Source organism: Bufo bufo, chromosome 5, assembly GCF_905171765.1.
Source record: "Bufo bufo chromosome 5, aBufBuf1.1, whole genome shotgun sequence".
Taxonomy (NCBI): Eukaryota; Metazoa; Chordata; class Amphibia; order Anura; family Bufonidae; genus Bufo; species Bufo bufo.
Window position 1 is genome coordinate 501,403,360 of NC_053393.1, and position 27,632 is coordinate 501,430,991.

Here is a 27,632-nt window from a genome sequence, read left to right on the forward strand (position 1 = left end):
AATGACCGTCTAATATACCTCCAGCCACATGATCACTTGATATTTTCTGTACGGTGATTGCATAATTTTTGGGGCCTGTAACCTAACTGGCCAACAGTAAAATTGTTATACGGTGACCGCCTATCGTACCTCCAGCCACATAATAACTTGTTCTTTTATGACAGGTGAATGCCTATTTTTTAGGGCCCGTACTCCCATGGCCTAAAAAACAAAAATTCTAGGCTCCAGCAGTGCACATTTTTTAGAAATTCCCTTTAAGACACATACAAATGGCCCCTGATTAAAATACATATTTTTTTTTGAATTTTTGTTATTGATCCCGCTCTAGTACTGTATGTCACTGTCCATGTTGTGGAACTATTTGTGCACTTCTAGTAAGTATTTGGTGACTGGAAATATGACTTGAAGGTTTTCCAGGTTTGCCTGCTATTAAAGTGAATGGGGCCCTCTGCGAACTTGCGGTTAGCAAACATTTGATCGCGTTCGCGAACCGTCTCGGCCGATGTTCGTCCATCACTACTGGCCTACAGTAAAATTTTTAGCCAGTGACCGCCTAATGTACCTCCAGCCACATCATCACAAGTTCTTTTCTGTCAGGTGAATGCCTAATTTTAAGGACCTGTACTGGCCTACAATAAAAATTTTTGCCAGTGACCGCCTAATGTACCTCAAGCCACATAATTACAAGTTCTTTTCTGTCAGATGAATGCCAAATTTTTGGGACCTGTACTGGCCTACAGTAAAATTTGTATCCAGTGACCGCCTAATGTACCTCCAGCCACATAATCACAAGTTCTTTTCTGTCAGGTGAATGCCTAATTTTTGGGGCCTGTACTCCAGTGGCCTATAGTAACCGCCTAATGTACCTCCAGCCACATCATCACAAGTTCTTTTCTGTCAGGTGAATGCCTAATTTTTTGGGCCTGTACTCCAATGGCCTCCAGTAAAATTTTTATCCAGTGACTGCCTAATGTATCTACAGCCACATCATCACAAGTTCTTTTCTGTCAGTTGAATCCCTAATTTTTGGGGCCTGTACAGGCCTACAGTAAAATTTGTATCCAGTGACCGCTTAATGTACCTCCAGCCACATAATCACAAGTTCTTTTCTGTTAGGTGAATGCCTAATTTTTGGGGCCTGTACTCCAGTGGCCTATAGTAACCGCCTAATGGACCTCCAGCCACATCAAACTCTTTTCTGTCAGGTGAATGCCTAATTTTTGGGGCCTGTACTCCAGTGGCCTACAGTAAAATTTTTAGCCAGTGACTGCCTAATGTACCTCCAGCCACACAATCACAAGTTCTTTTCTGTCAGGTGAATGCCTAATTTTTGGACCTGTACTGGCCTACAGTAAAATTTGTATCCAGTGACCGCCTAATGTACCTCCAGCCACATAATCACAAGTTATTTTCTGTTAGGTGAATGCCTAATTTTTGGGGTCTGTAGTGGCCTACAGTAAAATTTGTATCCAGTGACCGCCTAATGTACCTCCAGCCACATAATCACAAGTTCTTTTCTATAAGGTGAATGCCTAATTTTTGGGGCCTGTAATCCAGTGGCCCACAGTAAAATTTTTATCCAATGATTGCCTAATGTACCTCAAGCCACATCATCATAAGTTCTTTACTGTCAGGTGAATAATTTTTGGGGCCTGTACTGGCCGACAGCAGTGGAGTGCCTAGAGGGGGGCGGGGGGCGGTCCGCCCCGGGTGTCAGGCTGTCAGCTATACAGGGAGGTGCTGCCTGAGCAGCAGCGACCTTTGATGACATCATCACTATGTGACCAGTAACATATCGATATTACTGGTCACATGGCTATTGGGTAATCAAAGGTCCTTTCTCTCTACCAGGAGTGTTGCTGCAGGAGAAGTTTGCCATAATTGTGGTTCTTTTTTGTGAAGATTACATCAGGAAAAGGTGACAGGGGCTGTTATGCTATTATACTGTAAAAGCTACTGTATATTGTGGAGTGCTCTACTGTATACTGTGAGGTACTGTATACTGTGAGGTACTGCATACTGTGGGGTGCTGTATATTGTGGAGTGTAATACTGCTCTACTGTATACTGTGAGGTGCTATATACTGTGGGGTGCTGTATACTGTGGGGTGCTGTACTGCTCTGCTATATACTTTGGGGTGCTGTATACTGCATACTGTGGGGTGCTGTATACTGTGGGGTGCTATACTGCTCTACTGTATACTGTGGGGTGCTGCATACTGTGGGATGCTGTATACTGTGGGGTGCTGTATATTGTATACGGTGGGGTGCTGTATATTGTGGAGTGCTATACTGCTCTATTGTATACTGTGGGGTGCTGTATACTGTGGGGTGCTATATACTGTATAATGAGGGGTGCTGTATACTGTGGGGTGCTGTATACTGTGGGGTGCTGTATACTGTATACTGTGGGGTACTGTATACTGTGGGGTGCTGTATATTGTGGAGTGCTATACTGCTCTACTGTATACTGTGGGTTCTGTACATTGTGGAGTGCTATGCTGCTCTACTGTATACTGTTACTGTATACTGTGAGGTGCTGTATACTGTGGGGTACTGTATACTGTGGGGTGCTGTATACTTTGGTGTACTGTATACTGTGGGGTGCTGTATATTGTGGAGTGCTATACTGCTCTACTGTATACTGTGTGGTACTGTATACTGTGGGGTGCTGTATAATGTGGGGTGCTGTATATTGTATACTGTGAGGTACTGTATACTGTGGGGTTCTGTATACTGTATGGTGATGTATACTGGGGGGTGCTATACTGCTCTACTGTATACTGTGGGGGTCCTATACTGTATGCTATAGGATCCTATACTGCATACTGTAGGGTGTTATACTATGTATTGCATACTGTGGGGAACTATATACTGTGGAGCGTTGTATACTGTGGGATGCTGTATACTGTGGGGCGTTATACTATGTATTGCATATTGTGAAGGGCTGTATACTGTGGGGTGCTATACTATATATTGCATACTGTGGTGTGCTGTATACTATAGGGTGCTATACTGCATACTGTGGGGTGCTGTATACTGTGTATTGCATACTATGGGGTACTGTATACTGGGGCGGTGTTATATACTGTATACTGTGGGGTATTACACTGTATACTTCAGAGTGTTGTACGCTATACACTATGAGGGGCTGGGGGTGTTATACAATAGACGTCAAATCTACAAATCTGACCTAGATAAATGAAGGGTATTAGGTTCTCCTAAATAAACACTCCCCCCCCCCTACAGCTGATAGCCCCCAATTTACATTTATCCTATAATCTGTAATAATAATTCCACTCTATTTCATTATGGGTCCATTTACACGGAACACGGACACCTGCAATGTGCGATCCGCAATTTGCGGACAGCAGATCACAGACAATATAATAGAAAATGCCTTTTCTGGTCCACAATTGCGGACAAGACTAGGACATGTTCTATTTTTTTCAGGAACGGAATTGCGGATCCCGAAAAAATCAGTTCCAGCCCCATTGAAAGTGAATGAGTCCGCAAATTGCGGAACGAATGCGGACCCAAATTACGGACGTGTGAATGGACCCTTAAAGTCCTCCGACCACTAAACACTGGCAAGCTGTCGTATCTGTGTTCACTCCTGCACCAGGGATGTGGTTCTGTGCACTGTCACCACTCGTCCCTCCTTTTCTGATTAATCGCATTGATTATATGGTTTAGGGTCAGCACTGACGATAGCCGTCCTCTAAAATCGCTTCATACGTTGCCCCCAAAATGTTTGCCAGATCCCTGGGATCCTCATGGGTTTTCTTTAATATTTGCCAGAAAAAAATAAACATGGGGCACAAAGCGAAAGAGGGGACTGTTGGGGCAAATGGACAGAGGAGGCCCAAGATGGGTAAACAGCCCCAGGCCTATGATATACTTAATCCTCCCCTGGTGCGCGCTCTGATAAGCCAGGGAGCGCGGTCACGCCTTAGGCTACTTTCACACTGGCGTTCAGTGCGGATCAGTCTTGTATCTGCACAGATGGATCCGCACAGATAATGCAAACACTTGTATCCGTTCATAACGGATCCGTTATTCATAAAAAAAAAGTCTAAGTTAATGGGGGACGGATCCGTTTTCAATTGCACCATATTGTGTCAGTGAAATACTGATCCGTCCCTATTGATTTACATTGTAAGTCAGGACAGATCCGTTTGGCTTCGCATAGTCAGACGGTCACCAAAACGCTGCAAGCTGCGTTTTAGTGACCGCCTAAAAAACGCAACGGAGACCAAACGCAGCCAAACTGATGCATTCTGAACGGATCCTTATCCATTCAGAATGCATTGGGGCTGAAATGATCCATTTTGGCCGCTTGTAAGAGCCCTGAAACGGATCTCACAAGCGGACCCAGAAACGCCAGTGTGAAAGTAGCTTAACTCACTTGTATGCTCGCCGCCGGCCGCCGCTCACCTTCCAGGTGGGAAAACCTCCCATCTTCCTTGTAGCCGCTGCTCCTGAGCAAGAAACCGGCTGTGCTGTGCGGCCTGTGCCTTCTAGTGAAGTGACCACCTCACCAGTGTTGGGTGTGTGTCAGTGTGTGTCTGCAGATACACTGCCGCCGAGCTGACCCTGCAAAAAGCACTGTGGTGTGTGGCAGTTATAAGTGGTGCGGACACGCACTGTGTCACTGTGGTGTGTGGCAGTTAGGAGTGGCGCAGACAGTCACAGTGGCACTGTGGTGTGTGGCAGTTAGGAGTGGTGCAGATAGGCACTGTGGTGTGTGGCAGTTAGAAATGGTGCAGACGGTCACAGTGGCACTGTGGTGTGTGGCAGTTAGGAGTGGTGCATATAGGCACTGTGGTGTGTGGCAGTTAGGAGTAGTGCAGACGGTCACAGTGGCACTGTGGTGTGTGGCAGTTAGGAGTAGTGCAGACGGTCACAGTGGCACTGTGGTGTGTGGCAGTTAGGAGTGGTGGAGACAGTCACAGTGGCACTGTGGTGTGTGGCAGTTAGGAGTGGTGGAGACAGTCACAGTGGCACTGTGGTGTGTGGCAGTTAGGAGTGGTGCAGATAGGCACTGTGGCACTGTGGTGTGTGGCAGTTAGGAGTGGTGCAGATAGGCACTGTGGCACTGTGGTGTGTGGCAGTTAGGAGTGGTGGAGACAGTCACAGTGGCACTGTGGTGTGTGGCAGTTAGGAGTGGTGCAGATAGGCACTGTGGCACTGTGGTGTGTGGCAGTTAGGAGTGGCACAGATAGGCACTGTGGTGTGTGGCAGTTAGTAGTGGTGCAGATAGGCACTGTGGCACTGTGGTGTGTGGCAGTTAGGAGTGGTGCAGACGGTTACAGTGGCACTGTGGCAGAACCATGTGCAGGTAAGAGGCTGCAGACTAGTTAAGGGCGTTGCTGCCTAAATTTTCAATGGGGGGAGGGGTGTTGAGGAGTCACAAGGTTGATGCCAGCCAGTGCCAGGGCAGAAATTTACAAGGGGCCCAAATATGGATGGGAAAGGACCAGGTCTATTAACCTGTAGGATACCAGTGCAGTACCTGTACGGCGCTGCAGGACGTGACCTGAGTCCCAGCGCTGTACAGGTATGGCGGGATGATCGGGCAGGTGCAGGAGCTGTGCCCGTCCGATCAGCGGCACGGGTCTGGCTGTCACTGACAGCTGAGCCCCTGCTATCAGGGCAGGGTGCACCGCATCAGTGAAAACTCCAGCCCGCTCTATAAAAATATAACATAATCCGTCCCGTCAGGTGAACCTGTAAAAAAAAAATATAAAACTGCAGTTTTTTTCTTCACCTTCCTTCACAAAATATGTAATACCAAGCTTACATTGTATTTTTATGGTGACAGATCCCCTTAAAATTTTCATTTACAAGCAATTTTCTGTTGATAAAAAATGTTATTTCAAACAAAATTAATATTTCAGTATATTTAAATGTAAAAATAAAGTTTCTTATGGCTTCGGCGGGGGGTGCCATAGAAAGTACCCGCCCGGGGTGGCAAATACCGTAAGGCACGCCACTGGCCGACAGTAAAATTTTTATCAAGTGACCGCCTAATATACCTCCAGCCACATAATCACTTGTTCTCAAGCCTCAAGCCACCTTACTAAAGATGGCGGGCTGCCATCTTTAGTAAGGTAGACTCACCCGTCCGGCGATGCACAGGTAAGCCCTTACCTGTGCCTGTGCCGGAAGCCGGTCTGAAATCAAATGCAGTCACCGGGAGCAGGCAGTTCCGAAAACAGCCGCCGGGGGCCTTCATCGGGCTGTTCTCGGAACTGCCTGCTCCCGGTGATCGCATTTGATTTCAGACCGGCTCCCGGCACAGGCACGGGTAAGGGCTTACCTGTGCATTGCCGGACGGGTGAGTCTACCTTACTAAAGATGGCAGCCTGCATGTGTTTGCTGGCGAACACTGCAGAACTGACCATCACTGCCTGCCTACCCTGATTTCTGTCAATTTGGAACCACCTACAACATGAGGCCACTTTTAGTTTTTTGTTTTTTTCAGGGCCACTTTCAATTCCCAGTTTGCCCCTAGGAGTCAGAGGATGTCAGAATGGAGGGTGAGAGTTATAAGGGCACAAGTGGGTTGGTAGATGAATAAGAATGGAGCAGCGGTATATGATGGGTAAGAACTTAGTGAAAGACCTCTGCATACTTTTTTCCCAGTGGAGCATTGCCTGGCCTATAAGACTCCTCACTCCTACTAGGCACTCTCCATAAGGAGAAGCGGTACCTTCCGAATAAATACATATATAATACTATAGATAATAATAACATTTCAGGGTACGAACAAACTGCGTGGTCATGTTGCAGTTAGGGAACGCATGCAGTTACCGCATATATTTTTTGTCCGCCATCGTTTATGGACCGTTGTTTGCACTTGTGAATTTTCAGGCTTCCTTATCATTCTCATTACCTTCAAATAGCGATACATGTGGTAAAATTTGGACACGTTCCGTACATACATATACCGCAAGCGGCTGATAAACTGTATAGCCAATGCGCAAGCGAGTGGGGCCGACCACACATACGACCGGCGCAGCTTTCACAACTTGGAAAGTGCCTGTCTCAGAACATTGACTTCTACTGCGCGGTGACTTCTGCGCGGTGTGGTCGCACCCTCAGAAAAATATACTTATATACAATGTATGCTACCGGTTAATATGAATTGTAAGGCAAACCACAATTCTCCTATTCCGTTTTTTCCTTCCGGTGGCCAGATTACACGTATTCCTTCTATAAAAGTCTGAATTCACATTGAAGCAGTGGAACGGCACATGACGCACCAGAGATTTTACTGAAACAAAAGCCAGGAGGACTCATAGAATTACTGTAATCATCTGCAAGGCTCGGATATCTGTTTCACATTATAAAGAAGATGTGGATTCTGGGTAATGGGAAAAGGCTCATTAAATAAGACGGTGTCGCAATTCTCCATAGAAAAGATCCGGCCTCTGTGTCCAGGCTAATGACATTGTAATGGTAAACTCTGCTCTCCATTCAGGTTTTCATTAGCAAAAAAAAGCAAAAAAAAAAAAAAAAAGTTCTAAAGTATCCCAAAAATAGGCAGAAGCTGGGAACTGGTTTCTGGATTAGAAAGCACAAAGCCCTTTGGCCATTGAGGAGAAATGTTTGTCCTGCTACCAAAACACATTGTTTAACAGGTGAGGTTTGGAAATATTAAATAACATTGCAAAGCCTGCCGAATAAACAATGGCTTTCAATGGACCTGGAATCCGGTCAAAGGATTCCCATTGTTCGGACGATGTTATTGAAAGCACACCTGCAAGAATTTCCTGTGATTCACACACACCTTCCAAAACGCAAACTAAAGTTGGGAACAGCCTCCCCTAATGCTCCGCAGATATAATCCGTAAGAAGTGAATATATATACGTTATGAAGCCTCTGGAATCTGATGTAGGAGTCCTAATAAGCTCTATTATGAAGTGGGATGTGCTGTAATGTTATATTATTACAAACTCACTGTTAATGGTAGTGTTTTCCTAGCTGGGTGGAGAGAACTTACATAACGCCACTCCCGGCCATTCACTCTCGTAACCTGCTACCATATAACTCCTGCTTTCTCAATGTAGCCAAACCATATATTTATCTAAAGAGGCCCTTTCACCTCCCCTGACATGTCTGTTTTAGTAACTGCTTGCATCCCCCATGTAATAACAGTTCTGGAGCATCTATCCTTATAGCTCTGTGGTGCGCCAATCCTTCATTATTCTTGCTAGAAGTTAGTTCAGGCTTGCTAGCGGTTTGCAATGAAGGTACAAATGGGTGTTACCTGTTGGGTGTGTGTCCCTGCACAGTCTGACACTGGCAGCACTGATTGGATAGTTTCAGACTGTGCAGGGACACCCCCCCCCTCCCCTTCCCAGTTGGTAATACCCAGCTGGACCTTTATTGCAAACTGCTAGCAGTTCCTTTATAACTTCTAGCAGGAATAATGAAGGAATGGAACAACACAGAGTCATAAGAATAAATGATCCAGAATTGTTATTACATGGGGAATGTAGTTACTAAAACTAACATGTTAGGAGAGGTGATAGGTCCTCTGTAAAGAAAATGTTACTAAAGATGTCAGTTTATGTGTCACTTACTCAGGGGTGCACCTAGCCTTTCTGCTCCCTGAGGCGAAAACTGAAACGGCGCCCCCCCCCCCCTCCCACTGCCAATTTCTTAACCTAACCCCTTCCCTTCAGTCCATGGCCCTTCATACTGCCCCCCTCATGCCCCTACCTGCTGCTGCCTAAGGTCGATTGCCCCACCTGGCCTCATTGGTGGTGCACCCCTGCACTTACTTTTCAGTTGAACCCATTGATTTTAGCAGAAGAGAGTTCTGGTCAGGCGCAAAATCACTGGTGGAGAAGGTTTTTAAAGATCATTTCTTCATTATTTCATAGGTAACGTATATACATAAAACAACGCGTTTCGGGGCTCCAAAAGTCCCCTTCATCAGGTTATTGAGACTACTCTAAAATCCTACAAGTCTACAATAGTGCTGTGCCTATCAGTAGCACAACCCTAAAAGGTGAGCACCTTTGTCTTTCAATCATTTTATATTTGTGTTGGACGTACTATCCTATTGTGCGCCCCCCCCCCCCCACACCCTCTTTTTGTCTTCATTCCCCTCGTTATCGAGTGGAATCTAGATACGCCCATGTTTGAAGATTGATTTTAGCAGGACCGACCAACCATCTGATGTGTATTGGTGATCTTGACTCTCCACTGATGGCAGATGTCCATGGATTCGCGTCACTAGGTTAAAACATTCGGGGCCTGGGCCCCAGATGTTTTGTCCCAGGCCCCGAATGTATAGCCTGCTAATGAAAAAAAAAGGGTGACTACTAACCAGGGAGGCACTGCAGGAGCTGAAGGACCTGTGATGACATCACACTCAGGTGATCTGTGCTAGAGGCAGAGCTCAGTGGTGGAGAAGGACCTTCGATGATGTCACCGTCATGTGATAAGTGCAGGAGGGGGCGGAACTAAGCTGTGAAGAGGAGAACTAGTGAAGAAGACCCTGACTGTGATGGCTTCTGTGACTGAGGAGAGGTAAGTGAAGGGATGGATACAGTGTGAGAACCAGAGGAATGCTGGGAGTTGTAGTTCTGCTCTCTCACACCACCTCTCCCTACTTGGTTGAGAGAGTAATGTTATTTACAAGGGACTGTATGTTAGGGATGAAGGGAGGGGTGTTATTTACATGTGAACTGTATATTGAAGGGGCTGAAGAGAGGGGAATGATGCTATTTACATGGGACTGTATATTGAAGGGGCTGAAGTGAGGGGAGTGATGTTATTTACATGGGACTGTATATTGAAGAGGCTAAAGGGAGGGGGTGATGTTATTTACATGGGACTGTATGTTGGAGGGGCAAAAGGGAAGGCAGTGATATTATTTACATGGGACTGTATGTTGGAGGGGCTGAAGGGCGGGGAGTGATGTTATTTACATGACACTGTATCTTGGAGGAGAGTGATGTTATTTACATGGGACTGTATATTGAAGAGGCTGAAGGGAGGGGAGAGATGTTATTTACATGGGACTGTATGTTGGAGGGGCTGAAGGGCGGGGGAGTGATGTTATTTACATGGGACTGTATCTTGGAGGAGAGTGATGTTATTTAGGTAATGTGACAGCAGTTTAAGTAGCGACCATATATAACCAATTATAACCTATTGCAGTCTATGTGGCCATTCACACGGCTGTTTTTTTTTGTTTTTTTTTAAAGGTCTAGTTAATAGCACCCAACAAAAAATAGGACATGTACTATTTTTGGCCGTGAAATCAATGGGGCCATTTTTAACAGCCGTCTAGACAGGAGCGCGCCCGTTTAACAGCTGATAAAAACAGGTACAGTGGGGATAAATAATATTTCAGGAGTTAAAATAATTTAAAAAATACTCACCTCATCCAAAGCACAGGGACACAGACTCCTCATTGGATGCAGGAGGACCTGCGCTCCCAGCGTGATGACATCACACGATCACATCAGGTTCTGCTGCATCCAGTGAGGAGCGGGTGTCTCCGCGCGTGAAAGTGGTATGTTTGTTATTTTTGCAGTAAAAAAAAATGCTGTGGGCCATATTATTAATGCTGGTGGCCACTATGAAGGACCTTATTTACAATTGGAGCCATTATGGGGGGTTGGGAAATTCACCCATTTTTAAACAGCCAGATGGTGAGAAAATGGACGCACAAAGGGTTAGAAAATGGTTATGACAGTGCGTCTGCTTCTAAACGCCTATTTTTTATATATTTTTTTACATTTATGTTCATGTAGCCTTACATGGAACTGTATGATGGAGGCAGTTTGGGAGGGAGTGATGTTTCTTACATGGGACTGTGTGTTGGATGAGGTTGAAGGGAGGGAATGATGTTTTGTACATGGGACTGTATGTTGGAGGTGGTGAAGACAGGGGATTGATGTTATTTACATGGGACTGTATGTTGGAGGAGGCAGGAGAGATGGTGTGATGTTATTTACATGGGACTGTATGGTGGAGGGAGAGAAATTATGTTATTGGGTCTGTATGTTGGAATGTCTGGGGCATTATAATTTCTGAGGGCACTACAGGGGGGCATTATAAATACAGAGGACATTATTGGGGTCCTGATTGCTGCAGGGGGCTCTATAGGAGTGTTTATACATTGGGACTGTAGAGAGCTTTATTACCACTGGGGGAACAATAGGGGGGCCTTATTTCTACTGGGGGCTGTGTGAGGGCATTATTAATACTGGAGGGCTCTTCTACTCATGGAGGCACTCTTGGGGAGCATTATCACGATTGGGGGCAGTGTAGGCGGCAGTATTACTAATGAGGACATTCTAGAAGGGAATTGCTATTGGTGGGACTTGGAGGAGCACTATTACTATAGGGGGACTATTTGTATGCAAGTAATTTTTCTTCAGGGTAGTACTTGGGGGTATTGGGGGTCACAGCGAGCAGCAGGATAATACTGTTGGGACTCCAGGTTGTTGGGGGTGATGATAGAAATGTGAGGAAGCCAAGATGTCTGTGTGTAACACTCTGGAGAGACGAGGGCTGACTGAGAGAAGTTGTCCTGACCTAATGTAGAAGATGATGACAGAGAAGATCAGTAGAGACGCCACTTGGGAGGCTCTGAATGTGAGAGGTGTGTGCTGCTGTATACTCCTGTATGTTTGATAGTGTCTATGCAGCAAGTAAAGCAAGTAAAATGTCTTTAGTGCTAGTGCGGGCAGGGGGCGTTGACTGGGGCCATATGCATTGGGCCTTGGGCCCCAAATCTTTTGAGACCCTAGCAACGCCCCTGCCAGGGAGATAGATATTGGATCCAAATTGCTTGATCCATTGTTCTCAGGGGTGTAAGAATATAAGGCACTGTGACTTTTTAGCACAGAAGGATAGCGATAGCTGTTGGACAAATGAGTGTTTGCCCGACAGCTATCTAGTTTTTCTGTGACATTACTGTAACGCCCAATCTTCCCTCAGCAGAGCAACACTGTAGTTAAAGAGGACCCGCCACCTTACAATTCTGGAGCAGCTTTTCATATAACTCTGCTATACCATTCCTCTGTTATTCCTGCTAGACATTATGAATTGCCAGCAGTCTGCAATAAAGGTCTATCTGAGTTTTAACACTTGTGGGTGCCCCTGCACAGTCTGACACCCTCTAATCAGTGCCGCCAGTGTCAGACTGTGCAGGGACACACCCCCCAACTGTTAACGTCCATCTGGACATTCATTGCCGACTGCTAGCAATTCATTCATAGGAAGAGGGGCACAAGATAACAATAGATGCTCCAGAATTGCTCCTACATGGGGAATGCAATAAGTTACTAAAAGAGACATCATGTCAGGAGAAGTGACAGCTCCTCTTTAAATGATAAAATTGCAGCCCCCGGGGGCATTGGCTGAAACCTGGATTTATACCGTTATACTGTCTTCATTTTTTTTATCTCCTCCCTCTACTGGTGGCTGTAGGCAGATAGAATTTTAGACACATTTTTTAAATAAACAATAAAGTTTATTAATTTTTAAACAGAAGTCTATTGGATTATATTGTCATGCAGGCTCATCAGAGGCTCAGCAGGGTCTGGGCTCCAGAGAAATGATTGCAAAACACTACAGGACGGCCACTACTGATCTAGACCAGATTTTCCTGTTACAGTTTTCAGTTCCCTCTCGTGTGTACAGTATATTTGGCCTTACACAACTACATTTCACAACAACTTGCAGGATGACAGGCCGAACTGGATGGACAAATGTCTTTCTTCGGCCTTATATACTATGTTACTATACGGAGTGGATCTGAACCTTTTTATCAGAAAAAATGATGGAGTTATAATTTAGAATAAAATTTTAGATCTATGTAAACATGTTAAATTATATTTACGTGCCGGTCTCAGCACATGTGAGTACTCATATATGCAATATATGCACAGCACCCTAAATACTTGTAAGACTCTGTGTGTGACTGTGTAATAAAAAGAGCATGGGTGAAGAACAAAACTACTGTAAGCTTCTACTAGTGCAATGCCAGATTCGCACAACCAGACAGGTGACCATAACGCACCCTTTGAGTGACCACGTTCTCAAACGAATTCACCCTAGGAGCATCTTCTTTCCTTTGGCCATATTTTGCTAATTGTCCAATATGTCTTGGTATGCTGAAGAATTAAGATTTTCATTCACCGGAGCTAAAGGGCCTATTCCAGTGTTCCTCAACTCCAGTCCTCAGGGCTCACCTCTTCTCGGTCATGATTTGAGACTATCCCACAAAATGTGGAAATTCCTGAAGCCCTGACACTAATTATATAACCTTCTCAATACTAAGGAAATCCTGAAACATGACCGGTAGTTGGGCCTTAAGGACTGGAGTTGAGGAACCCTGGCCTAGGCCAAATCCCTGAAAAACAACCCTCCATTCCTCCACTAAACTTTACAGTTTGCACAATGCAGTCAGTTAATGTTCTCCAGGCAACTGTGCCCCATGCCATGAAGCTCTTGGGGCACAGTTTTTGTGCTGATTTTAATGCCAGGGGTGGTTTGGACTCTGCAGTTATGGAGTCAGAAGAGCGTTGGGGACTTTTATGCACTATGCGCCTTAGCGCTTGGTGACAGCGCTCTGTATCTTTACATAGTTTCTGCTTTGTGGCTGAGTTGCTTTGGTTCCTAAACGCTTAAATTTTTCAATAATATGGCGATGGAATATCTAGGAGAGAAGATATTTCACAAACTGACTGGTGACAGTGGTGACAATCTATTTAGAAAAAGCGACTTTTCACAAATGTTTGTAAAGGCAGACTGCATGGTTAGTGGCTAGATTTTATACACCTGTGGCATATAGCAATACAAAACATATAGGTTAAGGCTACTTTCACACCTGCGGCACTACGCTCCGGCCACCTGATCCGGCAAAGAATGCAAGGAATTGGCCGGACACAAACTCAGGCATGCATCGGTTTGTGTCCCGCTGATTCTCTGCATTTTTGCCAGATTGTGGCCGGATCTCTGCCAGACCCCCTTATAGTTAATGGGGCCGGCGGGCATTCTGTCTTCATCCAGCAGGGCTGGAGCATTCCGACAGGCTGTTCTCTGCTGGAAGAGCCTCCCAGAATCACTAACTCAGATGTGAAGGTAGCCTAATACAGGTCCACATACCTTTTACATCCAGGGATGTCTTCTCTGCTGTAGATGTTCTCTGTCCTCATCTTCTCCTTTCAGACCACACCGCCATGACGATTTTTTTCAGCCATCTCTTCTCTCTTCAGGGTTTGACAAACAGACATCTTAGTTTCCTAGTTTTCCATCATCCTCCCACCTAATCAACACCCCTCTAATACTGTGCCCGCTGTGCTCCATATACTAGTTACACACAGATAGTTCCCCTTCAATAATTATTGGCACACAGTGTCCTAAAAAATAACTGCACCCAGGAAACAGTGTCCCTGACACTAATAGTGTAAACATAATGTTCCCCAAAAATAATTGTGCTAAGCTGATACCGTGCCAGGGTGCCCCCACAGTAACAGTGCTCCCCAAAATCACACCAATAGAAATAATTATCTACCAGAAAACACAATAGTGCCCCTACAGTAATAATGTCCCCACTGTGTCCCAGAAGTAATAATGCTCCTGTAGTGCTAATACTAGTATTCAAGTTCCTCATAGCCCCTCAACTGTAATAAAGCTCACCATAATGCCCCCGGTAGTAATAATTCTCTTTATAACTCTTTGTGTAACAGTAGAAAAATGCCCTCTTATAATGTGAACCAGTACATAAAAGTGCCCTGTTGTGTGGCAGTATAAAAAATACCTCCTCTTAGTGCCCCCAGTTGAGCCAAAGTCCCTATAGTGCCCTATAATTTGTGCCAATATAAAATACTCCTATATCATGCACCAAAATTGCACCTACCCTTGTCCCTATGTTGACTGACAATGTGCCAGTATAAAATGCCCCTATAATGTGTGCCAGTATATTGCCCCTATATAATGACCCCAATGGTGCTTCTTTTCCCCCATTCTCCATAGTGCCCCCCATGTGTGCCAGTATATAAGATAGAGCCCCCATATTGCTCCTCCCCCTCCATAGTGCCCCCCATGTCTGCCAGTATATAAGATAGGGCCCCCATAGTGTTCTTTCCCCTATATACACTGCGTGCAGAATTATTAGGCAAATGAGTATTTTGACCACATCATCCTCTTTATGCATGTTGTCTTACTCCAAGCTGTATAGGCTCGAAAGCCTACTACCAATTAAGCATATTAGGTGATGTGCATCTCTGTAATGAGAAGGGGTGTGGTCTAATGACATCAACACCCTATATTAGGTGTGCATAATTATTAGGCAACTTCCTTTCCTTTGGCAAAATGGGTCAAAAGAAGGACTTGACAGGCTCAGAAAAGTCAAAAATAGTGAGATATCTTGCAGAGGGATGCAGCACTCTTAAAATTGCAAAGCTTCTGAAGCGTGATCATCGAACAATCAAGCGTTTCATTCAAAATAGTCAACAGGGTCGCAAGAAGCGTGTGGAAAAACCAAGGCGCAAAATAACTGCCCATGAACTGAGAAAAGTCAAGCGTGCAGCTGCCAAGATGCCACTTGCCACCAGTTTGGCCATATTTCAGAGCTGCAACATCACTGGAGTGCCCAAAAGCACAAGGTGTGCAATACTCAGAGACATGGCCAAGGTAAGAAAGGCTGAAAGACGACCACCACTGAACAAGACACACAAGCTGAAACATCAAGACTGGGCCAAGAAATATCTCAAGACTGATTTTTCTAAGGTTTTATGGACTGATGAAATGAGAGTGAGTCTTGATGGGCCAGATGGATGGGCCCGTGGCTGGATTGGTAAAGGGCAGAGAGCTCCAGTCCGACTCAAACGCCAGCAAGGTGGAGGTGGAGTACTGGTTTGGGCTGGTATCATCAAAGATGAGCTTGTGGGGCCTTTTCGGGTTGAGGATGGAGTCAAGCTCAACTCCCAGTCCCCCTGCCAGTTTCTGGAAGACACCTTCTTCAAGCAGTGGTACAGGAAGAAGTCTGCATCCTTCAAGAAAAACATGATTTTCATGCAGGACAATGCTCCATCACACGCGTCCAAGTACTCCACAGCGTGGCTGGCAAGAAAGGGTATAAAAGAAGAAAATCTAATGACATGGCCTCCTTGTTCACCTGATCTGAACCCCATTGAGAACCTGTGGTCCATCATCAAATGTGAGATTTACAAGGAGGGAAAACAGTACACCTCTCTGAACAGTGTCTGGGAGGCTGTGGTTGCTGCTGCACGCAATGTTGATGGTGAACAGATCAAAACACTGACAGAATCCATGGATGGCAGGCTTTTGAGTGTCCTTGCAAAGAAAGGTGGCTATATTGGTCACTGATTTGTTTTTGTTTTGTTTTTGAATGTCAGAAATGTATATTTGTGAATGTTGAGATGTTATATTGGTTTCACTGGTAAAAATAAATAATTGAAATGGGTATATATTTGTTTTTTGTTAATTTGCCTAATAATTATGCACAGTAATAGTCACCTGCACACACAGATATCCCCCTAAAATAGCTAAAACTAAAAACAAACTAAAAACTACTTCCAAAAATATTCAGTTTTGATATTAATGAGTTTTTTGGGTTCATTGAGAACATGGTTGTTGTTCAATAATAAAATTAATCCTCAAAAATACAACTTGCCTAATAATTCTGCACTCCCTGTAGTGCCCCCATCTGTGCCAGTGTATAAGATAGAGCCCCCATATTGCTCCTCCCCCTCCACAGTGCCCCCCCATTTGTGCCAGTAGATAAGATAGGGCTCCCCATAGTGCTCCTCCCCCTCCATAGTTCCCCCCATGTGTGCCAGAAAATAAGATAGGGCAACCCATAGTGCTCCTCCCCCTCCATAGTGCCCCCTATGTGTGCCAGTATATAACATAGGGCCCCAATAGTACTCCCCCCTCCATGGTGCCCCCCATGTGTGTCAGTATTTAAAATAGGGCCCCCATAGTGCTCCTCCTGCTCCATAGTGCCCCCCATGTGTGCCAGTAGATAGGGCCCCTAGCAAAGTGTAAATAAAAAAACACATATACTTATTACTTACCTCCTTGCTGCTTTCAGCGATGCGATGCAGGCCTCTGTCTTCCGGCCTGTGTCCCACGTTGTACGGCTCAGACAGCATGATGATGTAATTGTGCCGCCTGCGCCAGCCTCTGGTAGGCTATAGGCACTAGGCCTGCAACCTATGAGAGGACTGGGGAAGGGAGACACCTCTCCCCTGCCCCGGCACAGCATCCATCTGTATTGCAGTCCTAAGGACAGCGATACAGATGAATAGAGATGAGCGCTTCCACAATGGAAGCGCTCATCTCCCCCTGCCGCCGGTAAGAAGGGGCCCCCTCCTGCTTGGGCCCCTGTGCAACCGAACCGGCTGCACATGCGGTATGTCCGTCCCTGCTTTGAGGACCCAGAAGAGGCGGTACACTGGCTAGATTGCCGTGAAATTCAACTGAAGGAGCAGAACAAAGACACCTGAGAAGTCGGCGCCTAGGAAGCTATGCCTTCGATATTCCGCATGATGTCCTGGAGAGTGTTTATATCCCCCCCCCCCCCCCCATCCTTTTTCTTTTCCTTTCTTTATCTCTTTTTCCCTTTTTCCTCCGCTAGTCTTATTATAAGGTGCGGCATGTCTACTCGTCTCAGGACGGTTCCACGGATGGGACAATCTGATGAACACTATACCACCAGTTCCTCCGATGCAGAAGCGTGAGTTGCACAAAAAGTGCTGTTCACAGTTTACAGTTTTCCTTTTTGCTCTTTGTGTGTTTGGGAATTGAAAGGTTGAACATGTTATTTACCAAGGTGGGCAAGTTGGTTAGGAAGTGCCCTGTGCAAGAGTTGATTAGGAGTTATGTCTTTTGGAATAGATCCTATAATTATGGGAAGGGTCATGGGGGGAGGGTACTCACTACAACATGGTTATAGGGACAATACGGCACTTTGAATTAGTGATGCCGGTGATTTTAATAGCTGGGGATCACTTAGAGTTCCTAGATGAGGAAGGGAGGTTTGTCTGTAGATTATGCAATATAGAAGGGATCTAAATAATGCTGGTGGCGATATATATTCCCCCACCATTCGAATCGACCTTTTCGAGAATGATCCTAGACTGTATGGCAGAATATTCAGGAATTCCGTGGCTGCTTATAGGGGATTATAACTGTACTCCGGTTGACCGGTTAGAAAGATGTAGTGTGTGGGGATCTGGGAGATCTCCAAGAAGCTCTGCGCTTTGCAATATTATGGAAGAGGTAGGTCTGATAGATGTATGGAGGGTGAGACATCCTGCAGAACGTAAATACTCTTGTAACTCGTCCACATACCATACCCTATCCCGAATAGATTTGGCGTTAGTGAATGATGCAATGTTTCCATTTATCCACTCCTCTTACTATCAGCCTAGAGCGCTATCAGACCACTCCATACTAAAGGTGGAGGTGAACTTCAGGGGGGCTAGGCTGGGGCCGAAATTATGGAAGTGTAATGCAATATAACATAGTAACATAGTAACATAGTACCTAAGGCCGAAAAAATACATTTGTCCATCCAGTTCGGCCTGTTATCCTGCAAGTTGATCCAGAGGAAGGCAAAAAAAAAAACTGTGAGGTAGAAGTCAATTTTCCCCACTTTAGGGGATTAAAAAATTCCTTCCCGACTCCAATCAGGCAATCAGAATAACTCCCTGGATCAACGACCCCTCTCTAGTAGCTATAGCCTGTAATATTATTACGCTCCAGAAATACATCCAGGCCCCTCTTGAATTCCTTTATTGTACTCACCATCACCACCTCCTCAGGCAGAGAGTTCCATAGTCTCACTGCTCTTACCGTAAAGAATCCTTTTCTATGTTTGTGTACAAACCTTCTTTCCTCCAGACGCAGAGGATGTCCCCTCGTCATAGTCACAGTCCTGGGGATAAATAGATGATGGGATAAATCTCTGTACTGACCCCTGATATATTTATACATAGTAATTAGATCTCCCCTCAGTCGTCTTTTTTCTAAAGTGAATAACCCTAATTTTGATAATCTTTCAGGGTACTGTAGTTGCCCCATTCCAGTTATTACTTTAGTTGCCCCCCTCTGGACCTTCTCCAGCTCTGCTATGTCTGCCTTATTTACCGGAGCCCAGAACTGTACACAGTACTCCATGTGTGGTCTGACTAGCGATTTGTAAAGTGGTAGGAGTATGTTCTCATCACGGGCATCTATGCCCCTTTTGATGCAACCCATTATCTTATTGGCCTTGGCAGCAGCTGCCTGACACTGGTTTTTGCAGCTTAGTTTGCTGTTTATTAAAATTCCTAGATCCTTTTCCATGTCAGTGTTACCGAGTGTTTTACCATTTAGTATGTACGGGTGACTTGCATTATTCCTTCCCATGTGCATAACTTTACATTTATCAGTGTTAAACCTCATCTGCCACTTATCTGCCCAAGCCTCCAATCTATCCAGATCCCTCTGTAGTAGTATACTGTCCTCTTCAGTGTTAATTGCTTTACACAGTTTAGTGTCATCTGCGAAAATTGATACTTTACTATGCAAGCCTTCTACAAGATCATTAATAAATACACTGCTCAAAAAAATAAAGGGAACACTTAGGCTGGTTTCACACGGGCGTTGCGGAAAAATGTGCGGGTGCGTTGCGGGAACACCAGCGATTTTTCCGCACGAGTGCAAAACATTGTAATGCGTTTTGCACTCGCGTGAGAAAAATCGTGCGTGTTTGGTACCCAAACCCGAACTTCTTCACAGAAGTTCGGGCTTGGGATCGGTGTTCTGTGGATTGTATTATTTTCCCTTATAACATGGTTATAAGGGAAAATAATAGCATTCTGAATACAGAATGCAAAGTAAAATAGCACTGGAGGGGTTAAAAAAAAATAAAAAATTATTTAACTCACCTTAATCCACTTGCTCGCGTAGCCCGGCATCTCCTTGTGTACCATGTGATGACCGGAGTGACGTCATCACAGGTCCTTTATCAAAGGAGACACAAGGAGATGCCGGGCTACGCGAGCAAGTGGATTAAGGTGAGTTAAATAATTTTTTATTTTTTTTTAACCCCTCCAGTGCTATTTTACTTTGCATTCTGTATTCAGAATGCTATTATTTTCCCTTATAACCATGTTATAAGCGAAAATAATAATGATCGGGTCCCCATCCTGATCGTCTCCTAGCAACCGTGCGTGAAAATCGCACCGCATCCGCACTTGCTTGCGGATGCTTGCGATTTTCACGCAACCCCATTCACTTCTATGGGGCCTGCGTTGCGTGAAAAACGCAGAATATAGAACATGCTGCGATTTTCACGCAACGCATAAGTGATGCGTAAAAATCACCGCTCATCTGAACAGCCCCATAGAAATGAATGGGTCCGGATTCAGTGCGGGTGCAATGCGTTCACCTCCCGCATTGCAAAACTCGACCGTGTGAAAGAGGCCTTAAACAACACAATGTAACTCCAAGTCAATCACACTTCTGTGAAATCAAACTGTCCACTTAGGAAGCAACACTGAGTGACAATCAATTTCACATGCTGTTGTGCAAATGGAATAGACAACAGGTGGAAATTATAGGCAATTAGCAAGACACCCCCAATAAAGGAGTGGTTCTGCAGGTGGTAACCACAGACCACTTCTCAGTTCCTATGCTTCCTGGCTGATGTTTTGGTCACTTTTGAATGCTGGCGGTGCTTTCACTCTAGTGGTAGCATGAGACGGAGTCTACAACCCACACAAGTGGCTCAGGTAGTGCAGCTTATCCAGGATGGCACATCAATGCGAGCTGTGGCAAGAAGGTTTGCTGTGTCTGTCAGCGTAGTGTCCAGAGCATGGAGGCGCTACCAGGAGACAGGCCAGTACATCAGGAGACGTGGAGAAGGCCGTAGGAGGGCAACAACCCAGCAGCAGGACCGCTACCTCCGCCTTTGTGCAAGGAGGAACAGGGAGGAGCACTGCCGGAGCCCTGCAAAATGACCTCCAGCAGGCCACAAATGTGCATGTGTCTGCTCAAACGGACAGAAACAGACTCCATGAGGGTGATATGAGGGCCCGACGTCCACAGGTGGGGGTTGTGCTTACAGCCCAACACCGTGCAGGACGTTTGGCATTTGCCAGAGAACTACAAGATTGGCAAATTCGCCATTGGTGCCCTGTGCTCTTCACAGATGAAAGCAGGTTCACACTGAGCACGTGACAGATGTGACAGAGTCTGGAGACATAGAACATAGAAACATAGAATGTGTCGGCAGATAAGAACCATTTGGCCCATCTAGTCTGCCCAATATATCTGAATCCTATGAATAGTCCCTGGCCCTATCTTATATGAAGGATAGCCTTATGCCTATCCCATGGATGCTTAAACTCCTTCACTGTATTTGCAGCTACCACTTCTGCAGGAAGGCTATTCCATGCATCCACTACTTTCTCAGTAAAGTAATACTTCCTTATATTACTTTTAAACCTTTGCCCCTCTAATTTAAAACTGTGTCCTCTTGTGGTAGTTTTTCTTCTTATAAATATGCTCTCCTCCTTTACCGAGTTGATTCCCTTTATGTATTTAAAAGTTTCTATCATATCCCCTCTGTCTCTTCTTTCTTCCAAGCTATACATATTAAGGTCCTTTAACCTTTCCTGGTAAGTTTTATCCTGCAATCCATGTACTAGTTTAGTAGCTCTTCTCTGAACTCTCTCTAGAGTATCTATATCCTTCTGGAGATATGGCCTCCAGTACTGCGCACAATACTCCAAGTGAGGTCTCACTAGTGTTCTGTACAGCGGCATAAGCACTTCACTCTTTCTACTGCTTATACCTCTCCCTATACATCCAAGCATTCTGCTGTCATTTCGTGCTGCTCTATTACATTGTCTTCCCACCTTTAAGTCTTCTGAAATAATTACTCCTAAATCCCTTTCCTCAGATACTGAGGTCAGGACTGTGTCAAATATTCTATATTCTGCCCTTGGGTTTTTACGCCCCAGGTGCATTATCTTGCACTTATCCACATTAAATTTCAGTTGCCAGAGTTCTGACCATTCTTCTAGTTTTCCTAAATCCTTTTCTATTTGGCGTTTCCCTCCAGGAACATCAACCCTGTTACCTATCTTTGTGTCATCAGCAAAAAGACAAACCTTACCATCGAGGCCTTTTGCAATATCACTTATAAAGATATTAAACAAAATTGGTCCCAGTACAGATCCCTGTGGAACCCCACTGGTAACCTGACCTTGTTTTGAATGTTCTCCATTGACTACAACCCTCTGCTGTCTGTCACTCAGCCACTGCCTAATCCACTCAACAATATGGGAGTCCATGCTCAATGACTGCAGTTTATTGATAAGTCTTCTATGTGGGACAGTGTCAAAAGCCCTACTAAAATCTAGATATGCGATGTCTACTGCACCTCCACCGTCTATTATTTTAGTCACCCAGTCAAAAAAATATATAAGATTTGTTTGACATGATCTCCCTGAAGTAAACCCATGTTGTTTTTCATCTTGCATTCCATGGGATTTTAGATGTTCCACAATCCTATCCTTTAATAGGGTTTCTATTAATTTGCCTACTATTGATGTCAGACTCACTGGTCTATAGTTGCTCGATTCCTCCCTACTACCTTTCTTGTGAATGGGCACGACATTAGCCAATTTCTAATCTTCCGGGACGACTCCTGTTACTAATGATTGGTTAAATAAATCTGTTAACGGTTTTGCCAGCTCACCACTAAGCTCTTTTAATAATTTTGGGTGTATCTCATCAGGCCCCTGTGACTTATTTGTCTTCACTTTAGACAGCAAACTTAGAACATCTTCCTCTGTAAAGACACATGCATCAAACGATTTATTAGTCATCCTTTCTAGTGGAGGTCCTTCTCCTTCTTTTTCTTTTGTAAAAACTGAACAGAAGTATTCATTAAGGCAGTCGGCTAGCCCTTTATTCTCTTCTACATACCTTCCGTCCTTTGTTTTTAATTTAGTTATTCCTTGTTTTAATTTCCTTTTTTCATTTATATATCTGAAGAATGTCTTATCACTTTTTTTCATAGACTGAGCTAGTTTTTTTTCTGCCTGCGCTTTAGAAGTTCTTATAACTTGCTTGGCCTCTTTCTGCCTAATCTTGTAGATTTCCTTATCTTCATTGCTCTGTTTTTTTTTATAATTACAGAATGCTAGCTTTTTATTTTTAATGATTTGGGCCACTTCTGCTGAGTACCACAGTGGTCTCTTCCTTTTTTTGCTTTTACTGACAAGTCTAATGCAATTTTCTGTTGCCTTCAATAATGCACCTTTTAAGTAGTCCCATTTCTCCTGGACTCCATGTAATCCGTTCCAGTCTGATAAGGACTCATTTATGACTAATTTCATTTTTGAAAAGTCTGTTTTTCTAAAATCTAAAACTTTTGTTTTTGTGTGGTGGGACTCTTTCACAGTTCTTATATTAAACCACACTGACTGGTGATCACTAGATCCCAAGGTTTCGCCTACAATGACATCATATATCGAATCCCCATTTGTGAATACCAAATCCAAAATGGCCTCCCTCCGGGTTGGCTCCTCAACCACTTGTTGTAGAGATAACCCCAGTAGGGAATTTAGAATATCTGTACTCCTGGTAGAACTTGCTATTTTGGTTTTCCAGTTTATATCTGGAAGATTGAAATCTCCCATAATGATAACTTCTCCTTTCATTGTCATTTTAGCTATTTCTTCAACTAGTAGATCATCTAGTTCTTTAACTTGACCAGGTGGTCTCTATATCACACCTACACGAGTTACTGCATGATTAGCAAACTGCAACGTAACCCAAACTGACTCTATGTTGGCCTCACCAACTTGTATTAGGTTAGATTTAATGCTATCTTTCACATACAGGGCCACTCCTCCTCCTTTCTTGCCTTCTCTGTCTCTTCTGTATAAAGAGTACCCTGGTATGGTTATGTCCCAGTCATTTCTTTCATTAAACCATGTCTCCGTAACAGCCACTAAATCTACATTCTCAGATGCCATTATTGACCCAAGTTCATTGATTTTTTTTACCTAAACTGCGAGCATTTGTAGACAGGACTCTGAGCTTATCATTTCTTAACCTTACAGCTTACAGCCCAACACCGTGCAGGACGTTTGGCATTTGCCAGAGAACACCAAGATTGGCAAATTCGCCATTGGTGCCCTGTGCTCTTCACAGATGAAAGCAGGTTCACACTGAGCACGTGACAGATGTGACAGAGTCTGGAGATGCCGTGGAGAACGTTCTGCTGCCTGCAACATCCTCCAGCATGACCGGTTTGGCATTGGGTCAGTAATGGTGTGTGGTGGCATTTATTTGGAGGGCCGCACAGCCCTCCATGTGCTCGCCAGAGGTAGCCTGACTGCCATTAGGTACCCAGATGAGATCCTCAGACCCCTTGTGAGACCATATGCTGGTGCGGTTGGCCCTGGGTTCCTCCTAATGCAAGACAATGCTAGACGTCATGTGGCTGGAGTGTGTCAGCAGTTCCTGCAAGACGAAGGCATTGATGCTATGGACTGGCCCGCCCGTTCCCCAGACCTGAATCCAATTGAGCACATCTGGGACACCTTGTCTCGCTCTATCCACCAACGTCACGTTGCACCACAGACTGTCCAGGAGTTGGCAGATGCTTTAGTCCAGGTCTGGGAGGAGATCCCTCAGGAGACCGTCCGCCACCTCATCAGGAGCATGCACAGGCGTTGTAGGGAGGTCATACAGGCACGTGGAGGCCACACACACTACTGATCCTCATTTTGACTTGTTTTAAGGACATTACATCAAAGTTGGATCAGCCTGTAGTGTGTTTTTCCACTTTCATTTTGAGTGTGACTCCAAATCCAGACCTCCATGGGTTGAAAATTTTGATTTTGATTTTTTTTATTTTTGTGTGATTTTGTTGTCAGCACATTCAACTATGTAAAGAACAAAGTATTTCAGAAGATTAACTCAGATGTAGGATGTGTTATTTTTGTGCTCCCTTTATTTTTTTGAGCAGTGTATATTGAAGAGAAGAGAATAGGGCCCAATACTGACCCCTGAGGTACCCCACTAGTGACAGTGACCCAATCTGAGTGTGTACCGTTAATAAACAACTTCTGTTTTCTATCATTGAGACAGTTACTTACCCACTTACAGATGTTTTCTCCCAGTCCGAGCATTCTCATTTTATATACAAACCTTTTATGTGGTACAGTGTCAAATGCTTTGGAGACGTCCAGATATACGACATCCATTGATTCGCCGCTGTCAAGTATAGAACTTACCTCCTCATAGAAATTGATTAAATTAGTTTGGCATGACCGATCCCTCACGAAGCCATGCTGATATGGCGTTATTTTTTTATTTCCGTTGAGATGCTCTAACATAGCATCTCTCAGAAAACCTTCAAACAGTTTACCCACAACAGATGTTAAACTTACCGGCCTATAGTTTCCAGGCTCTGTTTTTGGACCCTTTTTGAATATTGGCACCACATTTGCCATGCGCCAATCCTGTGGGACATTCCCTGTCAGTATAGAGTCCGCAAATATCAGAAATTAGGGTCTGGCTATGACATTACTTAATTCCCTTAGGATACGGGGGTGTATGCCATCCGGTCCTGGCGATTTGTCTATTTTAATCTTTTTAAGTCGCTGATGTACTTCTTCCTGGGTCAGACAGGACACTTTTAATGGGGAATTTATTTTTACATTCTGCATGTCATCTGACAGTTTATTTTCCTCAGTGAATACATTAGAGAAAAAAATATTTGCTTTCTCCTCGTCGCTCTCTGCGACTCCCCCCTCATTACTCTTTAAAGGGCCGACACCTTCAGATTTATACTTTTTAACATTTATATAATTGAAGAACATTTTAGGGTTAGTTTTACTCTCTTTGGCAATATATGGCTGCAGATTTTGGGTGACCTGACAGGTATGGCTGAATCCATTAAAGAATACTTTACTTTTAATGCGGGAACGGCGTCTCCACATGCTGTCTGGGATGCTATGAAAGCATATCTGAGGGGGCTATTGATTAGGGCTATTAGTGCAAATAAAACCAGATCCAAGGAAGCGGATGTCCGGGCTCATAAAGCCGTAATAGAAGCGGAGGAGGCCATTGGGGCAACACCTTCACAATCTAGCAGGACATTGAAAGAGACACAGGAACAACTAAGATTTCATCTGCTACAGGCCGCAGACAGGAAATGCATCTTTTATAAGCAACGCATATTCGCAGAAGGAGAATGAGTGGGTCATATGCTATCTGTTATCTCTAGGGCCCAGCAAGGATCGTCATGCATAATGGAGCCGGTGGATTCTCAGGGGAAGCCGTATGTTGGTACAGAGAATATTTTGGGAATATTTAGGGGTTTCTACTCATCTCTTTATACCTCTAAGGCCTCTAATTCGGAGGAGGAGCTATTAACCTTCCTTAGGGAGGTGGAATTGCCTACACTATCGGCAGAGGATAGGGAACAATTAGAAGCGCCTATTACTCTGGAGGAACTGGAGGAGGCCCTAAAAGATATGGCTATTTATAAAGCCCCAGGTTTGGATGGCATCCCAGCAGTGGCGTAGCGTGGGGGGGCATTACCCCGGATGGCCAAATTGCAGGGGGCGCCAGGCAGCAGGCAGTTCACGGAGGGCCAAAGGAATGAAGACGTTGAGGAAAGTCTACATCACAGGAGATGTCACTGGATGGATGAGGTATGTGGTGCTGTTATCTACTGTATATAATAATGTCCATCCACATATTTGTTTTACGGTAGGGTTGGGGGGTGGATTGAGAATATGGCCCACCCTGCCACATCCTGGCCCCAGACTACAGGTCACACTGTGCGTGTTCTGAATTCTGGGGCCTCACACCCATCTACTATATCTACATTATCTGTACTCAGAGAGTTATCACTGTGTTATATATAGTGTTACATAGGACTGCAGGTGACATCTACTACATTATTGGTAAAAGGGGGCGTGTCCACAGGTTGGGGGGCAGGGAGCAATACTTGGCTTTCCCCAGGTGCTGGCAACCCACGCTACGCCACTGCGGCCCAGTGGAAGTATATAAGAGATTCCAGGCAGTATTGCTGCCGGAATTACTCAACGTTTTCAATTACTCATTGGAGGTGGGCTTGCTCCAGGCTTCAATGCAGGAGGCCCTTATAGTAGTGATCCCAAAGTTTGGGAAAGACCCGAGAATCCCAGACTCGTATAGACCGATATCCCTTTTAACGTCGGATGTCAAACTTTTAGCAAAAGTCCTAGCGAAACGTCTGTCCAATGATTCTTAAAAGGGTCCTGTAGTTTGTTTAAACTGATGATCTATCCTCTGGATAGATCATCAGCATCTGACTGGGTGTTGGACCCCCGCCGATCAGCTGTTTGAGAAGGCAGTGGCGCTCCAGGAGCACCGCAGACTTCTTACTGTTTACCGCTGGCCCAATGACATCACGACTAGTATCAACTGGCCTGGGCGCGGCTAAGCTCTGTTCGCTTGAATGGAGCTTAGCCCCGTCCAGGCCAGTTGATACTAGTCATGACGTCACTGGGCCAGCAGTAAACAGTGAGAAGTGCTTGCATCTATTATTATAGTGCATTATTTTCTGT